Source organism: Camellia sinensis, unplaced genomic scaffold (genome assembly GCF_055761805.1).
Source record: "Camellia sinensis isolate YWXY unplaced genomic scaffold, ASM5576180v1 Unanchor2, whole genome shotgun sequence".
Lineage (NCBI taxonomy): Eukaryota > Viridiplantae > Streptophyta > Magnoliopsida > Ericales > Theaceae > Camellia > Camellia sinensis.
In genome coordinates, this window is record NW_028129079.1 from 22,021,066 (window position 1) to 22,037,490 (window position 16,425).

General features: G+C 36.5%; 1 pseudogene; it reads right to left on the reverse strand.

Moving 5' to 3' along the window:
• Nucleotides 1-1,035: 1,035 nt before the first annotated feature.
• Nucleotides 1,036-13,372, reverse strand: LOC114264820 (pto-interacting protein 1-like; annotated as a pseudogene).
• Nucleotides 13,373-16,425: the final 3,053 nt, after the last annotated feature.

Consider the following 16,425-nt stretch of genomic DNA (forward strand, 5'->3'; position numbering starts at 1 on the left):
TCCCCTATCAACTTTTGACAATTACATACTGCTGTCTCACATTTTTTAATATACACCGACATCTCTTTCCTTCGAATTTGATTCAAGTTCGATTTATTAAAAATTTATTTGTGATCAACTTATTTAACAAGTAGAAAAAATTTTAAAACTCAAATTTACTTTTCAAATTAAATCAAACCTAAACAACTTATTATTCAATTCAAATTATATGCATTACAAGAAATCATACTATTTGAACTCGACTCGTAATCAATTTGATTAAAGTTCATGTAAATCGACTCAGAAGGTAAACAAATCCAATTTAAATACATTTAAATTTTCGTTTTAAACAATCAGTAAACTTGACTCCTCAGCCATTGACCATAGTACATCTTTGATTCTCCCATCTTACTTATGCATCTAGGATCCAAAAAGGGGTGTATGTATCATACTCTATATTAATCCATACCTTTCAGTTCTTAGTCTTCAAAATATTTCATAGACAATGGTTCAATATACTAAATGGTGGAGTCTCAATAAAGAATCCAAACTACAAACGTGATTTTATTAAAAAAATCATAAAACGAGACATGTTATTCAACATATATATGTCTCATGCATTTTTTTGCTAGCAGGCCAAATTAAATACAAAGAGCAATAAAATGGTTACATATAATTTCAGAAGCTTTATACAAGGGTTTTTCCTCTAATGAAGATAATCCTATGTATGCAATAAAACTAGTACTAGTTTTAGCTAGAAACACACCAAACTTCTTGGCAGGCCATTCAAGTGGCTTAGACACCCAGACCTCTGAACTCCTGAATTGTGTCGCCTCAGCAATTTTTATAACCAAAAAAGCCAACAAAATCAAACGTTTAAATTTTGTTTACCCGTTAACGGATAAAATATTTAGTTGGATTTTAGCTTAGATGTAACATTAGATAATAGGTAGACAATATATAAACCATTAGTTCACAATGATGCCAAAATGACAAACATTCACTGCTCAGACTGAAACTTCAGTTCCGAACTCAAGATCTCAACTTGAGACAAGATCAATTAGAATCCGAATCATCGTATCTACGCATGCCTGTTTTGGCTTTGGAACTAATCTCAATTCCATTAAGGAGCTCCTCTCTCTTTCTCTGCATCTTTAGCCAGTGCTCTGGCTCCTCAAACAGATGCAGGATCTGCCAAATACAAACAACACTATGAACCTTTTACTTTGAAGTTTCGTTGTGGGTGTGCATAATTAGCTTGAAAGAATGAAAATGGTGTACTGTTTTCATGGTTGGTCTTCTAGAAGAAGAATGCAAGAGGCAGAGGCGAGCTGCGATCATCATCGTTTTCATCTCATCCTTGTCATAGTCTTCTTTCAGGTATGGATCAATTAGGCGTTCACAGAGTCCACAGCTGAGTAATGACCTTGCCTGAAATTAATAAATTTAGTAAATTAAATTAAAAAAAATAGCCCAATAATTTGAGTGATAAAAGTGAAATTAACCCATAAATTAAGTCAATGCCCTGTTCTTGCAATTCCCAGAGTACTAAGCTTTCGTGAGTAGATGTTTGGTTGGTCTGAATAGCCTCTTTACCAGAGATGAGCTCAAGAAGCACAACCCCATAAGAATAAACATCTGTTTTTTCATCAACTCTGCCATACATCATGTACTCTGGTGCCAAGTATCCGAATGTCCCTACAACGCGCAATGGCTTTGTATACCCTGAAACTTGCTGTGTTTGTTGTTGCACTATTGCTGCTCCAAAATCAGACAACTACGGACACAAATCCAATGTCATGGGTTGGTCCAAATTTAACGTTATAAAACTAGAAACTAGTTTATGTCAACACACACACACACACACACAAAATTATTCAAACACAATTTAGAAACAGACAGAATGGAAAACTGAAACTAAACTTACATGTGGTTGGCAATTCTCAGAGAGCAAAATGTTTGATGATTTCACATCTCTGTGAATGATCGGAGGGGATCGAGAGTGGAGGTACTCCAGTGCCTTTGCTACACCAATTGCTATCTTCACCCTCTCACTCCATCTAAGCTGTTTCAGTCTCTGATTCAAGTTTTCCTTTAGCAAATTATACACAATTTGCATGCATGCCATTGCCGTAACAATACCCAATAAGCTCAACAATGTTCTCATGTTTCAAACAACTCAAAGTTTCGACTTCACAAAAAAGGTCCTCTGTCGATGAATCTGTTGGAAAAATGGTTTAATATAGGCATATTTTTTAGCTCAAATTTGAGTGGGCCCCAAACGTCTTTTGGGGTGGGTCCGAAGAGGTGATGTGTTCCTTGCCGCGTAGCAAGTCACAAGTGGGTCCGAAGAGATGATGTGTTCCTTGTCGCGTGACAAGTCACACGGTGAAGACGGAACGTCAAAACCATTTATAAGTGAATGGGAAGTTGACGTCGTTTTCAGATTTAACATTAATTTTTAGATAAAAATTCTTTTGAATTTTTTCAATAAAAAAAATTATTGTGGGAATTTAATTTAATTCTAAATTCAAATTTTGGGTTCCTAAGTGGTTTCCTAAAATTTGTAATTGTGGGAATTTTATTTAATTCTAAATTTAAATTTTAGGTTCCTAAGACGTTTCTTAAAGTTTGTACCTCTTTATTTATTTATTTAACTATTTCAATAGTTTAATATATATATATATATATATTCAATTAGTATATTATATATATATTTGAGGTAGTTTAAATAAATTCATGCTCTAACAGGTTTGACTTGGTCCACCATCAGTAAACAATTTGAAAAAGAAAGTGTTTAAACTATTTAAATAGTTTAACAGTTGCTTTCATTTTGTCTCCAACGGTTTTCTTTTTTTTTTTTTGAATTGTTTAAATTAATTTGAAACTGTTGAATTCAAATCAGGTGGCACCTGTTGACCACTGTTCATGCCTGTTCGGGCTGTTCTAACAGGCATGAAGTTGCCTATTTATATTGATCCTTTTCCAGCAGTCCGAATTAGATCAGAAAAAAAAATCAGTCTCCAACTTTCTATTTGCTGTCCAAATTATTTTTGTTTGCATTTTTTTTACATTCTAGTTTTAGAATTAAAATTAAGAGAGTATAAGAACACAAGGTTTAGTTTGCCGTACAAATTTGTTTGGTGTGCTACAATAATTTTGTGAAGACCATTGTATCCTGGGAGATAGACGCCACTCAACCGTAAGCACCGTAGCGGGGCGAATCTGTCTTAAGGACAGAGTGTCACACACTCGACTTGGTCTTGTAATTTTTATTTGGTTCGACAAAATAAATCCGATATGTTATTTATTTATTTTGTTTGAATTTATTTCTAGTTTTTTATTTACACAGAAGATTGTTCCAACAATCTTAAGACAGATTCAAATTATTCTGTTTACAGAATTTTTCGTTTGTTTCCTTTTTCCATTCTTCGTAAATAATTTCGGAAGAAAATTATTTTCTGTGAATTTACAAAATAATATTTTGGTTGGAAAAACAAATAGTGATTATATGCTATTTGACAGATAGCAGTAATATACTGTCTCTTTTCTTTGACAACTAGTAGTACGATACTGGTGTCATTAACAATTCAGAATATATTTTTGTGGAATTTTGTCAGAAAATTAATATTGGTTTTTTAGAAATTATTTTCTGAGTTTTCATTAATTAAAATTCTGTTTTCAGTATTTCAATTATTGAAGTGTTACTGAAATTAATTTTCTGTGTGGAATTAATTTGGTTAAATAAAATTTTATTTTATTTCCAAATTAATTGAAAAATAAAAGTTATTTTCTTATTTCTTTTATTTTACAGAATTTAATTTCTTGTGTGGAATTAATTTGTTTAAATAAAATTTTATTTTATTTCCAACTTAATTGAAAAATAAAAGTTATAGTTTTTATTTCTTTTATTTTACAGAATTTAATTTTCTGTGTGGAATTAATTTGTTTAAATAAAATTTTATTTTATTTTCAAATTAATTGAAAAATAAAAGTTACATTCTTGTTTCTTTTATTTTTACAGAATTTAATTCTGTGAATTTGGTTTAATTTTCTGTATAGTGTAAATTCTAATTATAATTTTGTTTTATATATTAGAATTGATGGCTACTGAAACAAATGCCCAAACAAGTACTACTGTGGTGGCTGCAATGACGCCAACCCCCTCTCCTGTTGTAACAATACCGGTAAATCACGGTGAAAAGCTAGAGAAGTTCTTAGGAACTGACTTTAAAAGATGGCAACAGAAAATGTTGTTCTATCTTACAACTCTGAACCTGGCTCGTTTTCTCCATGAAGATGCTCCTATCCTGAAAGAAGATGAAACCGACCGGCAAGTGGTTGCAGCGGTTGATGCTTGGAAACATGCCAATTTCTTTTGCCGGAATTATGTCATGAACGGACTTGACAACACATTATATAACGTCTACAGTCCAATCAAGACAGCAAAGGAACTTTGGGAATCGTTGGAGAAAAAGTACAAAACGGAAGATGCCGGCTCAAAGAAATTTGTGGTTAGCAGATTCTTACATTTTGTAATGGTTGATTGAAAAACTGTGATCAGCCAAGCTCAAGATTTCCAACTCATTCTGCATGACATTCACGCAGGAGGTATGTCTCTCAGTGAATCCTTTCAAGTTGCAGCCTTAATTGAAAAATTACCAAAAGGCTGGAAGGAATTCAAGAACTACCTCAAACATAAGCGCAAAGAAATTTCTATGGATGAGTTAATTGTGCGTTTGAGGATTGAGGAGGACAACCGCAATTCTGAAAAGCGGGCTGGTAAGCTTCCTATGGAGTTTAAGGCAAATGTGGTGGAACATGCTTCAAAAACCAAGAAACGAAAGTCTTCTGGAGAAAGTTCATCACAAGGCTCTAAAGGGAGGGAAAATAAAAAGTACAAGTTTAATGGTAAATGTTACATCTGTGACAAAGAGGGACATCGGGCCAAAGATTGCCGTAGCAAAGGCAAAAACAAAAGAAGAACAAGCAAGAAGCCTGCTCAAGCCCACATGACTGAAGTGGACAATATTTCCAATGGTGTCGATGACATCAATCTTTCTGCAGTTGTTTCCGAGGCAAATCTTGTCGGAAATCCTAAAGAATGGTGGGTGGACACTGATGCTACTCGCCATATTTGTGCCGACAAAAAGATGTTCACATCTTATTCTTCAGTGGACAATGGTGAACAACTTTTTATGGGCAACTCCTCAACTTCCAAAGTTGAAGGATAAGGAAAGATTATACTCAAGATGACATCTGGAAAGGAACTCACTCTCAACAATGTGTTACATGTACCGGACATTCGTAAGAATCTTGTTTCCGGATCTTTGTTGAGTAAGAATGGGTTTAGGCTAGTATTTGAGAGTGATAAATTTGTACTTACTAAGAATGGGATGTATGTAGGAAAAGGTTACATGTCTGATGGCCTTTTCAAGTTAAATGTAATGACCGTTGTACCCTCAGTTATTAATAATACTACATCTTCTTCTTCCTTGCTTGAGTCTTCAAATTTATGGCATGGTAGACTAGGACATGTTAATTATGGATCTTTGCGTAGATTAATTAATATGGAATGTTTACCTAAATTTAACATTGATTCAAATCATAAATGTGAAATTTGCGTTGAGGCAAAATTATCTAAAACTCCTTTTCATTCAATTGAAAGAAGTACAGAACCACTTGAATTAATTCATAGTGACATTTGTGATTTTAAATCAATTCAAACTAGAGGTGGGAAAAAGTATTTTATCACTTTTATAGATGATTATACTAGATATAGTTATGTTTATTTAATTCGAACCAAGGATGAAACTTTAGAAACTTTCATTCAATATAAGAATGAAGTTGAAAATCAACTTAGTAAGAAAATCAAGAAACTTAGAAGTGATAGAGGTGGTGAATATGAATCACCTTTTGGTGAATTTTGTAAAGAACATGGAATAATTCATCAAACCACCGCTCCTTACTCACCTCAGCAAAATGGAATTGCTGAAAGAAAAAATAGAACTTTAAAAGAAATGATGAATGCCATGTTAATCAGTTCTGGATTACCTCAGAACTTGTGGGGGGAAGCAATACTTTTTGCTAATTATATTTTAAATAAAATACCCCGAAAGAAAGTGAATCAAACACCTTATGAATTGTGGCATGGAAGAGTTCCATCGTACAAATACTTAAAAGTGTAGGGGTGTTTGGCTAAAGTGGCTATTCCTAGTCCTAAAAAGACTAAGATAGGTCCTAAGACCATTGATTGCATTTTCATTGGTTATGCTAAGAATAGTAGTGCATATCAGTTTTTGATTCATAAATCAGAACATACCGAAATGCATGTAAATACTATTATTGAGTCTCGGAATGCATCATTCTTTGAACATGTATTTCCAAAGAAGACTGGACAAGAGACTAGTACTAATAAAAGATCTTTTGATGCTATTACTAGTCAGGATCAAGAACATGATCAAGAACATGATCAAGAACAAGAGTTAGATCAAAATGAGGAAAAGGAACTTAGACGTAGTAAACGTACTAGAACCTCAAAATCTTTTGGTCCAGATTTTCTAATATATTTGTTAGAAAATGAGCCTTTAACTTTTAAGGAGGCTATGTCCAGTCCTGAAGCTCCTTTATGGAAAGAAGCTGTCAATAGTGAAGTTGAATCCATCTTGCAAAATCACACTTGGGAATTAATGGACTTGCCACCAGGTTGTAAACCTCTTGGGTACAACTGGATTTTCAAAAGAAAATTGAAAGCGGATTGATCAATTGACAAATACAAGGCAAGACTTGTGGTCAAAGGGTTTAGACAAAAAAAAGGTCCTGATTACTTTGACACATACTCACCGGTTATTAGAATAACATCCATTAGAATGCTAATTGTCATTGCATCTCTATACGATTTAGAAATTTATCAAATGGATGTAAAAACCACTTTCTTAAATGGTGAGTTAAATGAAGAAATTTACATGGAACAACCAGAAGGGTTTTCTGTTCCAAGAAAAGAAAAGAAAGTGTGTAAATTGGTTAAATCATTATATGGTTTAAAACAAGCGCCAAAGCAATGGCATGAGAAATTTGACAAGGCAATGATGTCAAATGGATTTAAAATTAATGAGTGTAACAAATGTGTTTATATTAAAAACACGGACAAAGGTTATGTCATTGTATGTCTTTATGTAGATGATATGCTCATCATAGGTAGTAATAACGACATGATTAAAACTACCAAGAAAATGTTGAATAAACATTTTGACATGAAGGACATGGGCATTGCTGATGTAATTCTTGGTATGAAAATTACCAAAACATCAGAAGGATATGCTTTGTCACAATCTCATTACATTGAGAAAATACTTGACAAATTCAGCAAAGATGATGATCATCTTGCTAGAACACCTGTAGATGTTAATTTGTATCTTTCTAAGAACGTACAGGAAAGTATTTCTCAATTAGAGTATGCCCAAATTATTGGAAGCTTAATGTACTTGATGAACTGCACTCGCCCAGATATAGCTTATGCAGTAAGTAAATTAAGTAGATATACGAGTAATCCAGGAGTAGAACACTGGAAAGCAATTATAAGGGTTCTAAGATATCTCCGATTTACTCGTAACATTGGGCTAAATTATACTAGATATCCAGCAGTACTTGAAGGATACTGTGATGCAAATTGGATATCGGATACAAGAGACTCAAAGTCCACCAGTGGGTATGTCTTTACTCTTAGTGGGGCGGCTGTATCTTGGAAATCTTCCAAACAGACGTGCATTGCTAGGTCTACTATGGAATCAGAATTTATAGCTTTAGACAAAGCAGGGGAAGAGGCAGAATGGCTTCGCCACTTCCTTGAAGATATTCCAATATGGCCAAAACCGGTGCCTGCTATATGCATACATTGCGATAGTCAATCAGCTATAGGTAGAGCATAGAGTCATATGTATACGGTAAGTCACGACATATTCGTCGTCGACATAACATCGTAAGACAACTACTCTCTAATGGAATTATTTCCATAGAATATGTTAAGTCTAAAGACAACATAGCGGATCCACTAACCAAAGGGTTAGCAAGAGAGTTAGTTGAGAATTCATCGAGAGGAATGAGACTCAAGCCTATTAAATAAGAGTTACCACAATGGCAACCCAACCTAGTTGACTGGAGATCCCAAGATCTAGGTTCAAAGGGACAGCCGAGTTGTGAATGACTCAGAAGGATCACTGGGGGGTCTTACTCCTACCCATTTCTTTGATGAAATAGTGATGTCTGCAGCGTTTGAGGTTAAGTAAAATTTTAATGATTCTTATATCTAGGTAAACCTAGTGGAGTATGGCAGGATACTCTTCATAAGAATTACCTATGTGAGTGTGAACTGGGTCAGTTCTATAAGACTTGTGAAGGGCTACAAGTCTTTAGAGCACTCATGAAGACCAGGTTGTTCAGGGCCAAAATGAACACAATAGTGAGAACTAAGCTGTGTCTGGGGATATACTGTGTGAGTTCTATTGTCTTGGTTTACACAAACGGCTGAACAGTTCAAGACATCATGTTCACTGGTTAGCTAGTAAATCCGATAGTGTCTCACAAGGGAAGGTTCAAAGCCAAAAGCTACCTATCCTTTGCAGAATATTTCCAATTTCTGTACTCTCTGTAATGGATCATGTTGTTGCATTTTCTCTCCGTCAAATTCCATTCATGTGGGGGATTGTTGGAAAAATGGTTTAATATAGGCATATTTTTTAGCTCAAATTTGAGTGGGCCCCAAACGTCTTTTGGGGTGAGTCCGAAGAGGTGATGTGTTCCTTGCCGCGTAGCAAGTCACAAGTGGGTCCGAAGAGGTGATGTGTTCCTTGCCGCATGGCAAGTCACACGGTGAAGACGGAACGTCAAAACCATTTATAAGTGAATGAGAAGTTGATGTCGTTTTCAGATTTAACATTAATTTTTAGATAAAAATTCTTTTGAATTTTTTCAATAAAAAAAAATTATTGTGGGAATTTAATTTAATTCTAAATTCAAATTTTGGGTTCCTAAGTGGTTTCCTAAAATTTATAATTGTGGGAATTTAATTTAATTCTAAATTTAAATTTTAGGTTCCTAAGAAGTTTCTTAAAGTTTGTACCTCTTTATTTATTTATTTAACTATTTCAATAGTTTAATATATATATATATATATATATTCAATTAGTATATTATATATATATTTGAGATAGTTTAAATAAATTCATGCTCCAACAGGTTAGACTTGGTCCACCATCAGTAAACAATTTGAAAAAGAAAGTGTTTAAACTATTCAAATAGTTTAACAGTTGCTTTCATTTTGTCTCCAACGGTTTTCTTTTTTTTTTGAATTGTTTAAATTAACTTGAAACTGTTGAATTCAAATCAGGTGGCACCTGTTGACCACTGTTCATGCCTGTTTGGGCTGTTCTAACAGGCATGAAGTTGCCTATTTATATTGATCCTTTTCCAGTAGTCCGGATTAGATCAGAAAAAAAAAATCAGTCTCCAACTTTCTATTTGCTGTCCAAATTATTTTTGTTTGCATTTCTCTACATTCTAGTTTTAGAATTAAAATTAAGAGAGTATAAGAACACAAGGTTTGGTTCGCCGTACAAATTTGTTTGGTGTGCTACAACAATTTTGTGAAGATCATTGTATCCTGGGAGATAGATGCCACTCAACCGTAAGCACCGTAGCGGGGCGAATCTGTCTTAAGGACAGAGTATCACACACTCGACTTGGTCTTGTAATTTTTATTTGGTTCGACAAAATAAATCCGGTATGTTATTTATTTATTTTGTTTGAATTTATTTCTAATTTTTTATTTACACAGAAGATTATTCCAACACTTGTTCTTTAGGACTTTCACCGCTGCAAGTTGACCATCGTCAAGCCTGCCAAGGTACACCTTGCTATTCCCGCCCTCTCCGATCACCATTTCAGGGCTGAAATTGTTTGTTGCATAACAAAGTTCCTTCGATGTGAATCGCCTCCCCGAGCCCTTTATTTCTAGGATGGCCAGTCTCTGGAACAATTTGTGTGTCATCAAGTCTGGAAGCTACAATGCCTTTTTAAGACTGCGCCTTCTTGAAATTTCAACCTGTTTTAGTGGTGATGGTTTTGAGGAAGATGGCATTGTCAATGATTTTTGGATCTGACGAGGGGTTGTTGAATGTTGGGAGTTACTGTGATTTAAGGCAGAGGAGAGAGAAGATTTGAGGGCTTTTCTTGCATAACCTTCCTGGGAAGTCCCCTGTCTCTGCATTAAGATTCTCCCTGAATTGTCCATTACTAGAAGGTAGCAACTGGGAGGCAATGCTTTCAAGATGTTAGAATTAATGTATAGAGAAAGAGAGAGGGAATTGTGTATATAAATGTTATATTGATATATTCAGTGTGATACATAAGGAGAAGTTTACTCTTCTTTATAGAGAGAAGAGTATGTTCAGTGTTGCTAAAGGAACCGAAAGTAAAGACATCATGATTATAGCTTGGACACTTTACAGCTAATAACATATAATACATTAACAGTCCCCCTCAAACTCAAGGAGGATAGGAACCAACAAACTTAAGTTTGGAGAGAGCAACAAAACAAGAAAATAAACTAATACATAAAATAAAATAGGATAAGAGACACTGTATGGTCGTGTCAGACCATTGGTGAAGACACTGTATGGTTGTGTCGGACCGTTGTAGCAGCTAACCGAAATCAATGTCGGGACAGTTTACGGGGTCATGCCGGACTGATGTAGAAGCTAACTGGAATCAATGTCGAGACAGTTTATGGGGTCATGCCAGACCATTGTAGAAGCTAACCGGAATCAATGTCGGGACAGTTTACGGGGTCATGCCGGACCGTTGTAGAAGAATTTGGTGATGCACCAAAGGGGCGACTTAGGGAGTGCGCCATGGGGTGGCTTCAGTGGTTCCCATGGTGTATAACCATGCTCACCAGTTTGGATGCTTCGCATGGTGTGTAACCATGCTCACTATGATATATGTATAATACCCCCCCTCAAACTCAAATAGGTTTAAAGATAGAAACCTATTGGATGGTGAAATAAAGGGATTGATAAAGTGGAGCAAAACGGCTCAACACAAAGTGGAGATGGCTAAAAAAAATAAATAAATAAATAAAAATAAAATGGTAGAAAGGTTTTTTTTTTCTTTTTTTTTTGTTTTTGTGGGTGTAGAACGGTAAGCAGGGTGGATGCCTGATATGCATAAAGGACAAGTTTGTGGAATGAAAATGAGGTGGTTGTGAATGGATTTGTTTTTTTTTTTTTTTATAGTTTTGATTTTTGATTTTTGATTTTTAATTTGTGTATATATATATATATATATTTTAGGTTGGGAAGAGTGGGGAACAATGTGAGTGAAGCAGAAAAGTGGGGAACATGTGAGTGTGGAGTCTGCTGTTGTTGAGTATGGTGATAAAGTGGACATTTGAGTCTCAAAATAATATCTCCCCATAAGAAAACGAGTTGATCTGGTGTTGCTGGATCTCTGCATAGTGAGAGAGGAGAGAGAGGGAAATGAGAGGGTTGGGTAATATATTATAATAAACATATATATATATATATATACATATATATATTAAAATAAAAGAAAGTTGAGTGTGGTTTGTGGGTGATAAAAAAAAAAAAAAAAAGGAAAAGCTGGGTGTGGTTGTGTGGTTGTGTTGGACAGTTGGCCATATTAGTTTGCTTAAAGCCAGCACATGGTTTTGGTTTGGTGGTTTTGTATTTGAACTGGGTGAATGAGATGCAATTGGCAATGGCGATGGCGGTGTTAAAAGAGGTGTGCTGGTTCTCTCCTCTCCATGAGCCATGCCAGGTCCCCTCGTCGAAGAAGAGCCTGATAAAGTACATGCCCAGCCAACTCCAGTTTCATGGGAGAAGTTAATTGGCACAGATTGGGCATTGGTCACCACAAATGATGGCAAAAGATATTATCACAACACTAAAACCAAGTTGAGCAGCTAGCAGATTCCAACTGAGGTTACGGAGTTGAGAAAGAAGCAAGATGGTGATGCTTTAAAAGAAAGAATCTGTGAAAAGGGCATTGATCTGGGTAACATACAACACACTTCCATTCTCTCTCTCTAGCATATGGCGACCATGTGAGTACCAGACAACTTAACGAGAGAACAGTACGTGCACATGGCTAAACTCGTCGAGCACGCCAAGTGTTACGAAGAGATACGAAGAGATGATCAACTTCATGGAAAAGCTGGTCCTCGGCGCCACTCCAACCAGTGAGCTCATCGGCGGCGGCTGCGTCGGTGGTGAGCTAGCAGGGACTTGTGTCACGGCGTCTACAACAGTGGTGACAGGTGGCGTGGTCAGCGTTGGCCAGATCACGGTGTCGGTGGCTGTCGTGTGGGCCGACGGGGTGCTCGACGACGGGTAAGATCTATGCTGTACCAAAGCTGCAGCAAGAAATAGTGATGGTTCACGGCAGCAAGAAATGTGGCCTCAAATGTGAGAGTGATGGTTCATGGCAACAAGAAATGTGGCAGCGGAGTGAAGGTATGTGTAGAGGTTCGGCGGGCGGCCAAGGCGAGGCTGCCACCCGCCGGTCAAGCAGAATGACTAGGTTCTTAACTTAGCTTTGATACCATGTTAGATTTAATGTATAGAGAAAGAGAGAGGGAATTGTGTATATGAATGTTATATTGATATATTCAGTGTGAACCGAAAGTAAAGACATCATGATTACAGCTTGGACACTTTACAACTAATAACACTAATAGCTAATAACATATAATACATTAACACAAGAAATTGGAACCAGTCGCATTTTTGGGCCTGCATAACAAACACCCATATGAGAGAGAGAGGGAGAGAGAGAGGGAGAGAGAAGTTGTTGGATTATGCACTAAGATTCATTGGATCATGTTAGAATCTCAATGCATAATTCAGCGACTGAGAGTGTTTTTGGAGAAGAGAACAAAGAATCAGTTTTCAGTACCATGGTGAGTTGCACCCAATAGCTAGAATTTTCGCGGCGTTGATTCGTACTTGATGAGTTAGTCCAGTGATGTAGGAGTCTCCTCCACAAACCTTAACTTGGAAGTCCACCTGCATGAACAAGCAATCAAGAAAGCTAAAACATTAGTCTCAAATTCTACTAAAGCTTACCAATATCTGTTAGAAAGGACAGGTGAAAATTTCATAACCTGCTTGGACTTGCAGAGATCTTCATGGATATGGAAAGTGTTTGGGTCGAAGGTATCATTCGGTTCCATCACATGAACAGCAAGTACATTGTCCCCCGGCATGACCACCAAAGTGAGCAACCTTAGCAGTAATGTTCTGCTAAAGTTGTCGGAGTTCAAACCGACTATAATTTCCCCCTTCTTCACTGTCCTGCTCCTGAGGAGTGATAACATTCCACCATTGATACTCCGGCTTGTGGCCATCATAACCGGAATGGGAGTCAAATTCAATGTAACATTTTTGTTGTTTTTGGGTATCTTGAAGAGCTTTTTATTGATTTGTTGTGGTCCCTTTCCATTAACTGCTTCAACAAGTTGATAGGTTGATCATTTACAGTTGTTTGTTGGTCCTTATAACAAAAATCCAACTCGATTCCCAAATGCCGACATTGCGAAGTTGTGAACTGTTATTTCTGCACTGAAATATATGGAATGTGCAGAGAATTCACTATGCTTCTTCTTAATCAAAACTTCATAAACCACCATCTTCCATATCTTCATTCACTCTATTAAGAATCCATAACACCTAATCAAGATTGGTGACAGCGAGACACGAGATAGAGAAAAATAAATCCACGAGAATTGTAAATCACTCGCACACACAAGAATTCAAGATTTACATAATTCACCCTCAAACCAAGGCTACATCTACAGTTCAACTAAGATAAAAAAATAAATAAATAAATGTTACCCAAAAGATCAACCCAACTATATATACAAGATCCACACTATCTCAACACATTCAAATCCACCATCTTATGGTTCCCTGGCACTAAAGATCAAAGATCAGTGTTTTCTTTACTGCAACTTTCAGTACAAATCAAATCAATTTTTCCATTTGTACGTATATGTATGTACGTCCACAAATACAGGACTAAAACAAAGACAGAGTCATGTACTGTGGTCCCAGCTTCTCATTTCATGTAAAAATATTTTTAGTGCACTGGAAACAAGGCACTGGAAGATAACAATCATCCAACTCATTTATTAGGTCCCTTCTAATTGATACAAGTATGGAGCAATTGTTTCATCCACCAACTAATCAGCAAAAGAGTAAGTTAATGTACATAGAATTAAATTACAAAATTGTTGGCTATATAATTTGTAAAAACCAATTGTAGAGCGACATGTGGCACCTAAAGGGCAATGTGGGGAATTAATGCAAGTCTCCAATTAAAGTTGGACACGTGGCAGTTCGTATTGATAATAATGGATCTGCGTAGCACTGGAGCAATTGAGAGACACAAGATGATGTGGCCTAACAGTTGCTCATAAATTTAAATTCAAAATCAGGAGGGAAGCCTAACTGCAAGAATGGCGTAGTGGGACTGACTGTGAGAAAGCATGTTCAGCAATTATGGGAGGACGTTTTGACGGTTGGAAGCCCACTCCGACGGTTACCATTGGGAAGTATAAATAGCAAGAAAGGCCCCAGAATGAAGCCTCCAAACTCAAATCCAGAAAACTAATTTATTTACTTCATTTTCTTTCCAGTTTTACATTTCTAGTTCTTTACATTTCAAGCACTTCAATTCCTGTACTGCATTTCATTTCTTAGGAGTAGTTTTTCAGTAGTTTGTTGCTGTGAACCTCGTCGAGGCTGGGTCATTGTAAGTTTTCATTTACTTAATGAAATTCGATTTCTGAATTATGTTTACTTGTTATTATTCATAATTTTCTCCTAAACAAGCCACCAGTAAAAGTCCTCTTCATTGAAACTAAAAGAACTTCAACACAATCGCTTCATAATTGATTAGCAATTATAAATTCTACACGGACTAATTGGTCCTTGCTGACACGCTTATATTTACATTATTAATCCTTGAAAGCCAAAAAAGCCAACATATGTTTTTAACACACCCAGTGAGACTATTAAAAATGGCTAGACGTAGAGCAAGAGGAGAAAATGAACGCCTAGAAGAGGGTGTGGAAGGAGAGGTAGAAATACCTAACCCATAAGACAATGTGATGAATGCACCTATCCCATCAGATCTTCCGCAAATGGTCGAACAGACCAACACTTCAAAATATACAACACATGTCCAACACACTGGACTGGGCTATGAGACTGAACCTTCAAAAGTTTATTCTACCCAACCACTGAATCCGTAGGGAGGTTTAGTAGATGCTATAGGACAACAACTAATGTATACAATAGAAAGATAGGCAACATTCTTTTTGAATCGAATGAATTCTCATCAACCAACTATTGTAAGACAAACTGAAGAAAATATAAATAGTCCTCAGCAATGATTGGCTCGAGATAAACAGCCCATGCAAAATAATGGACAAGTCAATGGTCAGACTAATAGTTACAACCACTAGAGGCCAGCATATGTGCCTCAGTCATGGTATGAAACTCCTTCAAGACTAATGGCCGCTCAAAATGTACCATTCTCTACCAGCAAAACTATACAATTTGGTGGATCTAAGCCAGCCCAGGGTAATGGCATGAGGGCATTTCCAAATCCTATGTTTGAAAACATGTCTGACACAACGGGTTTCACCAACCTTGTGTTTGAGTTTGCACCCGGGGGGTTGGAAGGATTTCCTGCAATTGGAAGAGAAGCAACACCTGCTTCTCCTCCTGTGGTACCTTTCGCAGGGCAGGCCCCAAGAGGCCAACCATACCTTCAACAGCAACCAGTACAGTAAGGACAACCAACCCTGAATATACCATATATGGACCAATAGTCCCACAAGCACGTGGTGGTCTTCTAAACCCTGTGTTTCTCCCTCCAATAGTAGTTCAACCAGTACAAAATATGGTTCCAATGGACCAAATTGCTGATATAGTTAGAGAAATGTGTGGACCTATGGCTCGGGGGGTCCAGACACCAATATATAGAAAACCTTACCCAAAGTGGGTGGATAGAGTACACGAGTATCCTAGGGGGTTTAGAATACCAAACTTTGCCTTATTTTATGGTAATGAAAATCAGTCAACAGTAGGATACATTGTTAGATTTATAAGCCAATGTGGTGAGTTTGCTAATAATGATTACATCAAACTGAGACTTTTTCCAAGTTCTTTAACTAGAGCAGCTTTCGTATGGTACATAAACCTTACACCTGGCTCTATCCAAACATGACAGCAAATGGAGGAAGTTTTTCATGCCCATTTTTTCCAAACAGAACCTGAAGTTTCTATGGCAGACTTGGCAAGATTGAGCCAAAGGCCTGATGAGAAGGCTGCTCAGTTTATTGTCAGATTTAAAAGGGCACGA